The following is a 15,939-nucleotide window of genomic DNA, read 5'->3' as shown; positions in this document are numbered from 1 at the left end:
GATTTTTTAAACCTTATAAGAACCAACCCATGTGTCGGAATTAAATGCTTCAAGAGCGGATCCCTATAAATCAAGTATATAAATCATATTTGTATGGTCAGAATTTATAAATAAAAAAAAAAGTCTGAAAAACCCATTTAGCACCTAACGTGTGAGCAGCTACCAATTTCAATATATATATATATATATATAGACTCACTAGAATATGAGAACTATGGTGTGAACTGCATTTTTCATGGATTTTTTTTCTCTTAAATCTAACCATATGGATATGATCTAGATGATTGGTTTTATAGGGACTAGCTCTTAAATTATCCGACTATGATGCATAAACAAGATTTTTTATGGTTTTAAGATCACTAGCTTATGATCTTTATAAATATTCAAGCATTCTAATAATACATTTTTTCACCGAAATCTAACAGTTGATTTATCATGCCAAACACACTTGCATGGTTGGATTTACAAAAGAAAATGTTGGAAGTGCTTGTTTCACACAATAGTTCACATATGTTTAGTTTTCATATTCTAGTGACTATATATATATATATATATATATATATATATATATATATATATATATATATATATATATATATATATATATATATATATATATATATATATATATATATATATATATATATATAGTTGTGTATATATCTTCCAACAAAATAGAGTGGTTGAACGCAAGCATCGAGATTTTCTCAATATGGCTCAAGCTTCGCACTTTTAAGCAAATCTTTTTATCAATTTTTGGGGGAATATATCATGACCGCCACATATCTCATAAATCGTGTCCCTAGTGAAGCCCTTAATGGATGAACTTCTTATGATATCTTGTTCCACAAAAGTCCTAATTATAAACACCTCAAGGTTTTCAGGTATTTATGTTATGCTCACGATATAAACCACTCACACAAATTTAATAGTAGAGTGAGGAAATGCATTTTCATTGGGTATCCATATGGCCTAGCTACATATCGTTTGTATGACCTTGAATCCCATGCTACCTTTACCAGCAGAGATGTGATATTTCATAAACACATTTTTCCATTCTAATCTGATACATATGCACCACCTAATGATGGAGATTTTGTTCTACTCATTATTTTCTTTAATTCTACACCAGATGGTCCATTTTCAATCCAAAAAATTGATACTGCCACTCAGGATGGTATTACACCAGATTCTCTAAATCAAAGCATGTGGTATTACACCAGATTCTCTAAATCAAAGCATGCTGAGTTCACAAGATTGTCCCAATCTATCTGAATCTATTCCTACATTTCCAATCAATCCAACTCTTTTTAGTTTGACCAAGTCAGAACTACCTGTTTTTGTTCTAATCAGCCAATCCTCTAGGGAGAGAACTCAACCTACTCATTTCAAGGATTATAAACACTACGCTGCATTTTGCTTGCCCACATCAAACGCTCAGAGTGTCAACCAGAAAGGTACAAGGTATCCTCTCATTCATTACCTGACATATGATTTTTTTTTCCATTTCATCGTGCTTTCCTTGTACCCTTTAATAAAAACCTTGAACCCTTTAATAAAAACCTTGAACCTTAGACCTTTGCTCAAGCTATAGGGTGTGCTCATTGGCGAAAAGCGATGGCAGCTGAAATTCGAGCCCTTAAGGACAACCAAACTTGGACGTTATACATCTTCTACCAGGTAAACGTCCTATCAATTGCAAATGGGTTCACAAAGTAAAGTACAAATCTGACGGGATCATTGAGCATTATGAAGCATGTTTTGTTGCAGAAGGATATACACAAATAGTGGGTCATGACTACCAAGAAACATTTGCTCTCATAACTAAGCTAGTCATTGTTCAATGTCTATTGACAATAGCCACCGTAAAAAATTAGGCTAATCATTAATTTGATGTCAATGATGCCCTTTTACACTGAGACCTTGATGAAGAAATTTACATGAATTTGGCTCCTGCTTTTAGCCGACAGGAAAAGCAATGAGTTTGTCGGCTCAACAAATCTCTGTATGGCCTCAAACAGTCATCTCGAAATTAGTTTGCAAAATTTTTAAGTTTTCTTAAAGGGATTGGTTTTACCCAATCTAAAGTTGACTATTCATTGTTTTCTTTTTTCATAAAGTATGGATGTATATGTGATTTCATATATGTCAATGATATTATCATTATTGGAGACGACACTACAAAAATTGATCAACTAAAGGTACTTCTAAACAATGCATTTTGCATCAAGGACCTAAGAGTACTCAAATATTTTTTGAGAATTGAAGTGGCAAGATCTAGCAAGGACAATTTATTCTCAGAGCATAAATACACATTAGACAAAATCAAAGATTATGGCTACTTGGGGGGCAACACATCAAATTTTCTCATGAAGCAACATATACAACTTAATTCAGATGAAGATGAAGGAGATCCATTAAATGACCCAAGTTATTATCGTCGATTAGTGGGTCGACTGATATATCTTACTACAACATGGCCCGATATAGTCTATTGTGTCAATATCTTAAGCCAGTTTATGCATACACCAAGGAGGTCTCATCTTGATGTAACACAGAGGCTTTTGTTGTATCTCAAGTCTGACCAAGGAATATTGTTGTCATTTGACAACAAGCTCTAATTATCCGTTTATTGCGATTCAAATTGGGCATCATGATCAGAAACTTGAAAATCTACCTCGGGTTATTGCATTATGCTGGGAAAGAGTCCAATATTCTGAAAAACAAAGAAGTAGACAACCGTTTAAGATTGTTAGCTGAGGCAGAATACAGATCGATGGCTCTTGCTAGTTGTGAGTTAACGTGGTTGGAATATTTATTGACTGAATTAGGAATCAAGCATCCTCAACCTATATTAATGTTCTATTATAATCAGACAGCATTACATATTACGGCAAATCCGGTGTTCCACGAGCATACTAAGCAAATATAGATTGACTGCCATATCATAAGAGAAAATTTTCAAAATGGCTCAATCATAACTCAGTTTGTCCCCACAAAGTTATAGTTGTGCAGATATGTTTACCAAGTCTTTGGGACTAGATCAGTTTCTTCAACTTAAGTGCAAGTTGGGCATCATTAATCCCATCGCTCCAACTTAAGGGGGAGCACATTAGAGATAAACCAAATCAGCTAAATGATCTTAAAGATCTCACCGAATTGGTTAAGATCGGTTTTGCATGAAATTATGGATAAACCAAATGCTCAGCAACAACGTGGTTGCCGTTTTGGTCGAGATTCTTATCTAAACCAAATTTGAAAGTGGTTGAGATTTGTTTGTTGTAAAAAGCGTTAGATGAGAGCTATCCTAAAATCGTGGGATTTTCAAGCTCATAGTTTTTTTCTTCTTCTATAAAGCATTGCAATATTCAACGTAATACATGAACAATTATTCCTCTCACTGAAATTTTATCTATTTTTTATCCTAAATTTTCAATCATCATTTTAACAGGATGCCTGTTATATTTTCTCGGGATTCCATAGCCTCAGCCTTGCTGGTTTGTTTTTCACTGCTTGCTTTGCCAAAGGTTCCAGTAGGCCTGCAGAAAATGAGGTTGGGATCTTTCTTTCTCATGACCAGCCACATTTGCCACACTGGTTCCTTCTAAAATTCAAGAACCTACATCTTTCACATACCCATTCCCTGTTTCAAAGATTTAGTTTGCTTCTCTTCATCATTTCGTTGTATTCTCTGAGAAATCTTCGGGATCACACCACTTTCCAACCATTGTCATCTTTTTTCCCAGCCCCTTCGAATGTTGTTGTTGGTTAAAGATAAAAGGGAAATCCAACGAACTCCTCACCTGGCAATGTTCGAGTACTTTATTAGGTACCGTTTGAATTAATGCATTGACCTCTCTTGGTTCGAGCGACTTCATGTTAATGCAATCCTTCATATTTCTTGCCAGAGTTAGGAAGAAATCTTTATCAAATTCCTGGCCATCCCTATCCTCTGCTCCAGCAGCCCATTCTTGCAGCCTTTCACTTAGATCCTCTAGGAATCCACTATTCAACTATTTTTACTACTTCCACTGGATCCCCCACACCGAGGTACAATGCGAGCTGTGAATGCCTAGTTCACACTCAGGTTCACAGACTTCCAGTTAACATATTCTAATGACCCTATATATATATATATATATATATATATATATATATATATATATATATATATATAGAGAGAGAGAGAGAGAGAGAGAGAGAGAGAGAGAGGGAGGTCCGTGCTAAACCAATTTTGTGCTAAACCGCATGCTAAATGGGTTTTTCGGGCTTCTCCGGTACTTTTTATGTGGTTCCTGCCCCATAAATGTGTTAGGCATGGTCGATTTACTAAGAATCTACACCTGGATCATGTGTTTTCGATGAAAAAAATAATGTTTGGAGCCTCAAAATTTTACAAAGATTTTGAACTTTATATAAAAACTCACCAATGTGTTGGAATCAAATGCTTCAGGAGCTGATCTCTTTCAAATCAAGTACATAGAACACATCTATAGGGTCAGAATTTAAAAATAAAATGAAAAAGCCCGAAAAACCCATTTAGCATGAAGTTTAGTACCAAATGAGTTTAGCTCGGACACATTACTCTCTATATATATAGTGCTTTCTTCCCTTTATGTATTAGACAAAATATATACCACATAAAATATATATTTTTTATGCATACGAGCTCACCTTTGCCAAGCCCAACCATACACCCTGTTTTCAGGCTTGACTCATTGAGCAGAAGATCTGGGAGGTGTGCGAGAAATACTACAAGCCTAGGGGTCTAGAGCACAACGTAGGAAAATTAAAGAGATATGTCTGCAAATATATATATATATATATATATATATATATATATATATATATATATATATATATATATATATATGGGAGGTGTGTACGAAATACAACGAGCCTACGGGTCTAGAGCACGATTTCGGAAAATTAAAGAGACATGTCTGCAAATATATATATATATTAATGTTATGAATACTCTCTTATTTTATTTAAAATTTTGGTTTTCCTTAAGACGGTTCCAAGGAGTGATGCAACCCGATTGTGTCGCCAACTTGATACAAATGAATGGAGGCAGTTCGGACTCATATGAGATTCAGCTGTGAAATTCGAACCCGAAGTAGTCGACACATCACATTACATAAATTACGGATTTTATGCATGTTTAATAACAGTTAATAGAGATATTAGCTCAAGGCTTTAACTATGCATGAAAAAATTTAATCCAAATTAGAATAATCAAAATACGAACAAAATCAGTTCAGCCTCTACGAAATTCATGCTAAACAGAAAAGTTAAGAATTCAGAAAAAATAAATTATTTCAATAAGAAGCTTTCATTTGGGGAACAACATTAGCCATTATGATTTCAGTCATATGGACGACAAACTGAACCTATGAAGGTTGGTTTGATGTCAAACTAAATCAGAATTGCTTCTACTGATATAGGATGCTGAATAGATGTTTGAAGTAAACCATAAAGCTGAACACTTTATAAGTTGTTCGCTCCTGTTTAGTTGGGTGTAGAGGTGTCAACTGGTTTGGTTTGGACTCAAGTGGAACCAGCCTCAGGGGAAATCGGAAATGGGTGGAGCTGTTGGTGGTGGTGGGAAGAAGTTGGTGTTCTTTCCCGGCACAAGGAGGGGCTTCGATCTGGAGGACTTGCTCAGTGCTTCGGCAGAGGTTATGGGAAAGGGGACGTTTGGCACGACTTATAAGGCGCTCCTCGAAGGCGGGAGCGTGGTCGCAGTGAAGAGGCTGAAGGATGTGAGCATGGTCCATAGGGAATTCATGGCGCAGATTGAGAAGATTGGGTCTATGGTGCACGGAAATCTCATCCCTCTGTGGGCTTATTACTACTCCAAGGAGGAGAAGCTCTTGGTCTATGATTACATGCCCATGGGAAGCCTATCTGCATTGCTTCATGGTAAGTGTTTTGGTGGATCCGTCCTGTTGGTCTGTTACTGGGCCCGGACCGAGTCCAATCAGACCCACTATAAGAGAAACCATACCTGGGTCTTATAACGATTACATGTACCAGACCCGAATCATACCTAGTAAAATAATATTTTTTTATCTTTTTATATTGAAAAATTGTGAATCTTTGTCAAAACTTGGATTGGGCCTGAGTCTGGTGTGAAATTTCTCAAGCCATACACGGCTCCATATACTAATCAGACCTTATTTATCACTAAACCCTGACCCGATAGGGTTTGGTACAAGTTGGATCCAGTTCAAACCCGACCCATTGACAGCCTTAGGCAGGAGTAGGGCTGGGAAACAAGATGAGCTCGGTGAGTCAAGTTACGAGCTAGCTAGCTCGTTTAGGTAAATGAGCCAAGCATGAACATGGCATGCTCGGCTTGGCTTGGCTTGGCTTGCAAACTATATATTTATATATTATATATTTTATGCATATTATATTTTTATATATTATCAAGCTTTACTAAAAATGCATATTATATTTTTTTTATACATGTACTATATATGTATGTATTATATGTATATTATATATTTTTTATATTATCAAGCTTTAAAAAATACATTAAAACATTTTTTTTGGAAAATGAGTAAGCTCGTGATTGGCTGGCAAAGCTTGTTTAGCTCACTACGAGCTAATGAGCCAAGACCGAACAGGGGTATACCCTTAACGAGTCCTGCCCAAACAGCCCAATCTCAGATCGTTCGGCTGGTTTACCAACCCTAGGCAGGAGTGAGTAACTCCTTTTTAATAAGGGGCAGGCAAGCTGTTGGGCCTGGATCGGCCTTGGTGGGACTTGGGGTTTTATGCTAATGGATATTGAGAATAAGGCACAAGTCAACTGATTTTTTCCTTCCATCTAGAACCAAAAAAAAAAAAATCTCGTTCTGACGATCAATTTATGATCTTCGGAAAAGCCATCACCAACATCCTGCATGCAGGACCATGTATTTGCACATAAGTTGTGCACAAGTACGAGGACAGTCGGTTGTATCTTGCAACAAGGAAAGAGCATATCTTAAAAACAGACACTGCAAGAATAAGAAGCAATATCTGCAACTTAAAAAAGTGATTGTTGTTGGATTGGCAATAGGGATGACAATAAAGGTGGCTGCTGAAACATAGGTATTAACAACTACTTTCTCAAGTGGTCATCGATAATCTACTGAGTAAACAATAATTGCCATCATAGATGAAATATACATAGATCAATGCTATCATGGATGTGGTGGCTGGTCAGGATCTATGTTACAATGATATGTATATGATCGGACACGTGACATGGGCTCGACTCGCAAGTTGGAAAATACATAGGATAACAAATTATTTATAAATTTCTTAGTCAAATACTATTTAAAAATGTATATTTTCCATTAAGATATTATTGCAAATTATTAAAAATATTAAAAATATATTTATACGTCTCAGTGTCCGTGTCAGCACGCCCAGTCATGTAATGTCATGGCTTGAAGCCTAAATGGTGGGTCTTCATAGTTGAACATTTCTAGTTAGGAGTTTGTTAAGTTGGTGCAGAGTGTTGAACCTAAGCTCGCTTGGCGCATGCACACATCATAAAAACTCAATTATCACTCAATTGAAGATCCATCCTTAAGAGAAAAGATATTCACTACATATGCTTCACTCCACAACATGAAAGAATACATAAAAGATACATCAAATACGAGTAGCCAATGCCTGACATTGGAACTTAAGTCAGCCTCCATCTTATTTTCTTATCTAATACTATAGCTAATACTGCTGATTTTATTTCTAAGAACATTAGGGAGGCATCAATCTTAACATTTAGCAGATGATTTTAATGCTCCTCCAACCATGCGGGCTGCAGGATTGCCCGTTGGACCTGAGCATGGTCTGGACTTGCCCGCCGCAACCGGCCTGGTTGTAGAGGCAAGCAGCTTTTCCTTGGTAAGCAAAGTTATAGCCACCGTGATATGGGAGGTTGAAGCAGGTGCTGCACCGGCTATACTGAGCGCTGCCGCCGTTGCCGCAACCCGGTCCCCTCCAGTGAAAGTGCTTGCATGGGCAGTGTTGCTGGCAAAAGCCATGATCATAAGCAAAACCAGAATCATGGAAGCCATTAGAGGAAGACACTTGGCCATGCTCAAACGAGAAGCTAAGCTAAGGGGTTGTATGTAAATGCTTGTGTGCTTGCTCTTCTAAGTGTGTCCCCTATTTATAGCAAGAGCTTGAGGGTGGTGGGGTGACCCTTTTGTTGAATCAAATTTCAGATCAAATCGTTTCACAATCAACATCATGATAGAATTCAGAATGGGTATCAACACGATAATCATGATTAACAGTCGATCGAAACATAAACAGGGAGCAAACATGTCGATTTTCACATTATACCAAAATCCAGACAAATGCAAATGATCAAACAGATGCATAGAACATAATAAAAACAACAGTAACATGTTAGTATTATATAACAGGCTAAGCCGTATGAAAGTACTCCCCTTAGAGAAGATTCGCCCCCACATATGGTGCAAATAGGGTATGGCGTCCTTCTCCCAGGATACAATAGTCTCGATGATTCGGATCGGTGCACTCCGACGGTAGATTGTCCTTCGAAGACAACCGCTCTGAACCGCTGTTGCAGAAAACCCCTTTCTGGGAAACACAGGAGAGTGAGAGAGAGAGAGAGAGAGAGAGCAGCAGCAGGGAGAGAGAAAATGAAGTTCACACGAGTTAGGCGACTTCGTATGTCTGTAACCCCAGCCCTAACCATGCTTTATAACCCACGAATGGTTACAAAATGTGGAAGAGCCCCGTTACAGAATACGAAGGGTCGTGACCCGATAACGGATCGATCCGTTATCCATTTATCTTAACCCATTATTTAATTCAAATAAAAAACAGTAATCCGGGACAAAAAGATCATTGGACTTAGAATAGATATGGCTCTAAAGAGCCAATTACCCAAGCCCGAGCCTGGCTCGGCTCGGCACGGCGCGACGGGCGGGCGCATATGGTAGCCATCCCACTCCCTTGTTCTTTGGAACAAGTGTAAGAATCTCCTTGTAGGTAATAAAGCCCACAACTATTTTGAAATCCTTCAATATGGGACTATTCCACATCATCAAAGTCCAAACACACTCTATAAAGAAGTGATCTCCATTATTTTTCTTTATTTGAATTCTCTCTTCTCCTCTTCTTACACCCAACATTCTTCCACAAATTCAAAGAATGAAAACAGGAGGAAACCAAGATGCAAGATAAAGTAATCTGAAGTAGGATATATCATGCTTTCAGTAATGGTACCTTCTGGTTTGAACCACTACCTTAGTTGACTAACTTTACCCCCATAGAAACGAAGTGAACTAAAGTCTTGAACTTGAACCTTTGGTGTAAGAGTGTCCATTAGCAACAACATGATAAAGGTTCTGGTTGTAATCTTTAGAGGCGGCGTTAATGGCCATGCACCTGAATCCTATTTCATGAGTGACTTTAGGAATAACCCAATTCCTTAAACTGCGGCCACACAGTCACACTCACATAGGTGGGCTTCTCCAGAGATGCACTGTTAATATCTCACCAAGAAGGCTTTGAACTCATTCAGAGTTTTAACTCTTCCTTAACTTGCAGCTACAACACCTTTCCAGAGTAATCAGAGGAACATACACAGATATATAGTATCACATTAAGAAGGTGTTATCCAGTTCACCTTATAATTTGTTATTACCACATTGAACCTACTTTGTGGAATCTTCACTCAGATAGGTTGGGTTGCCACTCTAGATGAACTACTGATGGGATTCAGTCCCATCCCCTCTCTAGATTTTATGACTAATGACATATCTAGTTCTTTCATTAATGGATCATTTGTGTTCTCTTTGGATCCAACATAGTCCAGAGCAATCACTAACTGAGACACCAGTTTTCTTACAGATTTTATTCTGACTTGGATATGTCTCCTCTGCTTTTGATTATATTTTATGTTTTTGATTTTTGCAATTGTAGCATATTGTCACAATGCACAGATATTGCAGAAATTGGTTTGCTCATTAAAAGAAGTTCTTCAAGAAGTCATTTTAACCACTCAGCTTCCATTTCTGTGATATCTAAAGCACAGAGCTCAGCCTCAAAAGTAGACTGTGACAAGATGGTCTGCTTTACTGATCTCCAGGTGACTACGCTGCCACCCAAGGTAAATACATATCCTGTTACGCCATAACTCCCAGAGTTCATGGCTATCTAGCTCACATCACTATATCCCTCAAGAACGGCAGGGAATCTCTTATAATGTAAACTCAAGAAAATGGTTTCTTTCAGGTATCTAAGTACTTTGTCCAATGTCTTTCAATGAGTATGATTTGGACAACTTGTGTATCTACTTAATTTTGTCACGGAGAATAAAATATCTGGTCTCGTGCAATTTGCAAGATATATCAAACTTTCAATAATCTGGGAATATCTTAATTGAGATACAGAGACACCAGTCGTATTCTTATAGAGAGGAGTAGAAGGGTCATATGGAGTTGCTACAGATCTTCATTGGTTATAGCCAAATTTTTCAAGTACTTTCTCAACATAATGAGATTGGGAAATAGTTATACCATCAGCTGAACGAGTCAGCTTTAAGCCTAAGATCACATTTGCAACACCCATATCCTTCATATCAAATTTATTACTAAGAAATGACTTCGTCTCATTCACAATTCTCATATTTGAACCAAACAATAGAATATCATCTACATACAAGCTTAAAATAATACATGCATCACTTTTAACTTTGCAATAAACACATTTATCAGATTCATTAACAACAAAGTCAAATGATAAAATAACATTATCAAATTTCTCATGCCATTGTTTAGGGGCTTATTTTAGTCTATATAATGACTTAACAAGTCTACAAACTTTATTTTCATTACCAGGAGCCACATAACCCTCAAGTTGATCCATATAGATCTCTTCTTCAAAATCACCATGTAAAAAGGCAGTCTTTACGTCCATTTGATGGACCGAGAGATCATAAATGAAAGTCAGTGCAATAAGCACCCTAATTGTAGTCATCCGGGTAACCAGAGAATATGTGTTAAAATAATCTACTCTCTCTTTTTGTTTGAACCCCTTGGCAACCAATCTTGCCTTGTATTTATCAATAGATTCATATGGTTTCAACTTCTTCTTAAAGATCCATTTGCACCCAATAGTGGAACTACCACGAGGGAGGTCAACCAGTTCCCAAGTGCCATTAGAGATAATGGAGTCCATTTCACTCTTTATGGCTTCTTTCCAATGTCTTGCTTTAGGTGAAGCCATAGCATCTCGGAAAGTGGGGGGATCATCCTCGATAAGGTAAGTGATATAATCACTTTCCAAATCCTTGGTAATCCGAGGTCTCTTACTCCTTCTTGGCTCAACCACTTCCTCAGACTCAATTGGTCTAGGGTGGGAGCAAAATGGCTCAACCCCCGCATCTGTCATTATTTCCACATGTTCGAGAATGAAACCTGAAGTTAAAGGTATATCTAAAGAAGAAAAATCCTGAGGTACACCAACTTTCATGGGAAATACATTCTCAAAGAATGTAGCTTCTCGAAGCTCAACAATAGAGTTTACATCTATGTCAGATATCTCAGGCTTAATTACTAAGAACTTATAGGTATAGTCGTTCTCTACATAACTCAAAAAGACAACATCTACGGTTTTAGGACCCAGCTTCTTCCTGTTGTGCTCTGGGACAAGTACCTTTGCGAGGCACCCCTACACTTTAAGGCATTTTAAGCTACATTTCCTATTTCTCCAAAGTTCAAAAGGGCTATTATCCTTATACTTCTGAGAAACTCTATTCAGAATATAGCAAGCCGTATTCAGAGCATCGCCTCACATATAAGTAGGTAATTCAGAACTCCCTAGTAGAGCATTTATCATGTCAGTTAGGGTTCTATTCTTTCTTTCTGCAATCCCATTAGATTGAGAAGAATATGAAGTGGTAAACTCATGAACTATGCCAACAGATTTACAATATTCATCAAGTTTGTTAGAGGTATATTCTCCCCTTCTATCAGACCTCAATCTTTTAAGTTTTCTACCAGTTTGTATTTCTACTTCATTCTTAAAAATAAGAAACTTATCAAAAGCTTCATCTTTTGATTTTAGCAGATACACATAATAGTATTTAGTGCCATCATCTATAAAAGTGATAAAGTACTTTTTATGATTTTTGGTTAACATTTCATTAAACTCACAGATATTTGTGTGCACCAGATCCAATATTTCAGAATCTCTAACAATCGTATGAAATGGTTTCCTACATTGTTTTGCTTGCACACAAATTTTATATTTTTTAGTTTTATCTATAGAATGCTCAGGAATCATCTTCAAGTTCATCATGCGTTTTACAGAATTAAAATTCACATGACCCAATCTATTATGCCATAAATCAGATGATTCTATATTTAAGCAACATTAGACAATAAATCAAAAAAAACATCATTCTTTAATTTATTACTGCAAACATGTTCAACTCAAAGTTTAAACAAACCATTATCTAAATACCTCTTGCAAACAAAGGTTTCAGAATGTAAAATAACAACTTTATTATATTTAAAATTAAATTCATAACCCTCTCTAACTAGACATGAACCACTTAAAATGTTCTACAGGCACATGGTGCACTCTGTCTAGAGACAAAACTCGTCTTGAAGGAAACTTCAGATCCACGCGTCTAATCCCTAACACCTTTGCAGTCGTTGAGTTGCTCATAGTCACGTATCTGCCTGCAGTAGCCTGATACGTATGAGACAAAGACAGACTTATCAGCACAAACGTGCATATTATCCCCAGTGTCAACCAACCACTCAGTCGGCTCATAAATATGATAGATTTGTGGGTTAATAGAAACATACCCAGTATTGGTCCCAACGATCTCAGTCACCATATTGACTTGAGGCGTTCCATGCATCTGTGGTCCCATGAGCCTTGGCCTTCTTGGAATGACATTATTTAGCTCAGTGCCCAACCTGTCCACAGTTTCAGCATGGTTTGTTCTTTGCCTTCTTCTGGATTTTGGCCTTAGGTTTAAATTGGTTTTTCATTGTAGGTTTCGGTTTTTGTCCTTTGCATTTAAAAGATCCGGTCATCATATTCACTTTAAGTTGTTCAGTTGGCATCACAACTTGTTTCTAACTCCTATGCTCTTCTTCGATGGCTATGGCTACCATAAGATCATGTCGGAAGATCTTTCCTCTATGGTGCTTGAGAGACATACCAAAGTCTACCCAAGACTTAGAAATTTTTTCACGATGGTCATAACTTGAAACTTCTCCGAAAGTTTCATATCAACCTCAGTCAAACTGTGAAACAACAGCAGAAACTCGTGTGTCTGTTCAGCGACCGACACCCTCTACCATCTGATATTTCAGAAACTTGGCAACCGAGTACTTCTCAAGACCTTGGTATTTGGTATTGTACTTTTTGTCAAGTTGATCTCATAAGGCTTTAGCAGTGATAGACGAGGAACAATATATATCAAACGAGGTGTTAGACAGAGCCAACAAAATGCAATCACGACATATATCGTCCTTCTCTTTCCACTCTACAGTCGCATTAACCACAACAGGATCAGAGTCAGTCTCAGAAATCGAAGGACATTTGAGTTCTAGAACAGATAACAAACCTATAGTCATGAACCAAATTTTCATAAGTTGTTGCCAATGCTTGAAATTCTGACCAGCAAATTTTTCAGGCATACCGGACATATCCACTTTTGGTACAAAACTAGATGAAGTCGACATGCTTAAAATCTTCTCTAAGACTGTTGAACCAAATTTCAGATTAAATCGTTTCACAATTAACATCATAATAGAATTCAGAATGGGTATCAACACGATAATCATGATTAACAGTTAATCAAAACATAAATAGGGAGCAAACATGTCGATTTTCACATTATACCAAAATCCAGACAAATGCAAATGACCAAACAGATGCATAGAACATAATAAAAACAACAGTAACATGTTAGTATTATGTAACAGGCTAAGGCATATGAAAGTACTCCCCTTAGAGAAGATTATTTCCCATATATGGTGCAAATAGGGTTCGACGTCCTTCCCCCAGGATACAATAGTCTCAACGATCCGGATCGGTGCACTGCGATGGTAGATTGTCCTTCGAAGACAACCTCTCTGAACCGTTGTTGCAGAAAACCCCTTTCTAGAAAACACAAGAGAGCGAGAGAAAGAGCAGCAGGAAGAGAGAAAACAAAGTTCACAAGAGTCAGGCGACTTCGTGTGTCTGTAACCACAGCCCTAACCACATTTTATAACCCACGAATGGTTACAAAATATGGAAGAGCCCCGTTACAAAATACGAGGGGTCGTGACCCGATAACGGATTGATTCGTTATCCATTTCTCTTAAGGCATTATTTAATTCAAATAAAAAATAGTAATTCAGGATAAAAAGATCATTGGACTTAGAATGGATATGGCCCTAAAGGGCCAATTACCCAAGCCTGAGCCCGACCCGACGTGGCGGGTGGGCAGATGCGTGTGTGTGGTAGTCATCTCACTCCCTTGTTCTTTAGAACAAATGTAAGAATCTCCTTGTCCAAACACACTCCATAAAGAAGTGGTTCCCATGATTTTTTCTTTATTTGAATTCTCTCTTCTCCTCTTCCTATACGTACCCAACGCCTTTTTCTTTCTTCTTTTTCACTCTCTTCTCTAATCATTTTCTTTTATTTATTTATTTATTTTTTTGTCATGCTTGTGTTGGTTAAATGTAATCAACATGACTTTCTTGCACTTGTACTGAGAGGCTACTTATTTGTATAAATGTTCTCATCACAGTGAGATAGGCTAATAAAATTCTAACTAAACAACAGTTATTTTCATGTGAGAAATAGAATTCTTTTATTTTTTTTGTGGCAAAATACCGGAAATATAATAAATTTAAAAATTAGTAATGTCTTTACACTACAAGAAAATCGTGGATTAACGATGGACTATATCCATCGCTAAGCCGTCGCTAAACTGTTTAGCGATGGATAACGCCCATCTTAAATTTTTGCTTGCTAATTAGCGAAAAAACTTATCTGTTGTTACTTCCGTCGCTAATTTGCGATAGATTAGCGACGAACATTATCCGTCGCTAAATTTTAAAAACAAAATAAAAAAAAGTGATCCCTGTCGGGCGGTATTCCAGTAGCAATAAGTCAGACTTGTACCACACCCGACAGGCATTGCACAGAACGACAACTCTGCCTCGTCGCCGGACTTGTACCGTCCTTCGTGAACCGGTGCTCTCCGGCGTCGCCGTCCTCCAACGATCGCTATGCCTCGTCGTCGTCCTCCGTGAACCGGCGTCGTCGTCCTCCGTGAACCTGCATGCTCTCCAGCATCGGCGTTCTCCGTGAACCGGCATGCATGCTCTCCGACGTCGCCGTCCTCCGTGAACCGGCATGCTCTCTGGCATCGCCGTCCTCCGTGAACCAGCGCGCTCTCTGACGTTGCCGTCCTCTGAAGAAGTCTATTTAAATCGAGTGAGGTCAGTTTAAATTTCGAACGGGGAGAGGGAAAATTTCGCGCTCGGTTTAAATCGAAAATTAGCGACGGATTTAGCGAGAGAATTTTCCCGTCGCTAATTAGCGACGAAAAAATTCTCTCGCTAAATCTGTCGCTAAAATATTTTTTTGTATTGAGAATTAGCCACAAAAAAATTGGTGTCGCTAATCCATCGCTAAGTAGTGACTGTTTAGCGATGAAAGTTTTCCATCGCTAATCAGTCGCTACTTAGCGACGGATTCATGAAGAAAGTTTTCTCTAGCTAATCTGTCGTAAATTTGTGACGGAAAAAATTCGTCGCAAATTTCCGTCGCGAATTAACATTTTTCTTGTAGAATTAAAAATAAAGAATTACTATATGCACAAATATAAATTCTATTTTATCTCAAGATATTGTTATTTAAGACTCAAATTTTACACTAAAG

The sequence above is a fragment of the Nuphar pumila genome, chromosome 6 (assembly GCF_984573655.1).
Source record: "Nuphar pumila chromosome 6, dmNupPumi1.hap1.1, whole genome shotgun sequence".
Taxonomy (NCBI): Eukaryota; Viridiplantae; Streptophyta; class Magnoliopsida; order Nymphaeales; family Nymphaeaceae; genus Nuphar; species Nuphar pumila.
The sequence above is the reverse complement of the archived record's forward strand: the minus strand, read 5'-3'. Positions refer to the sequence as shown.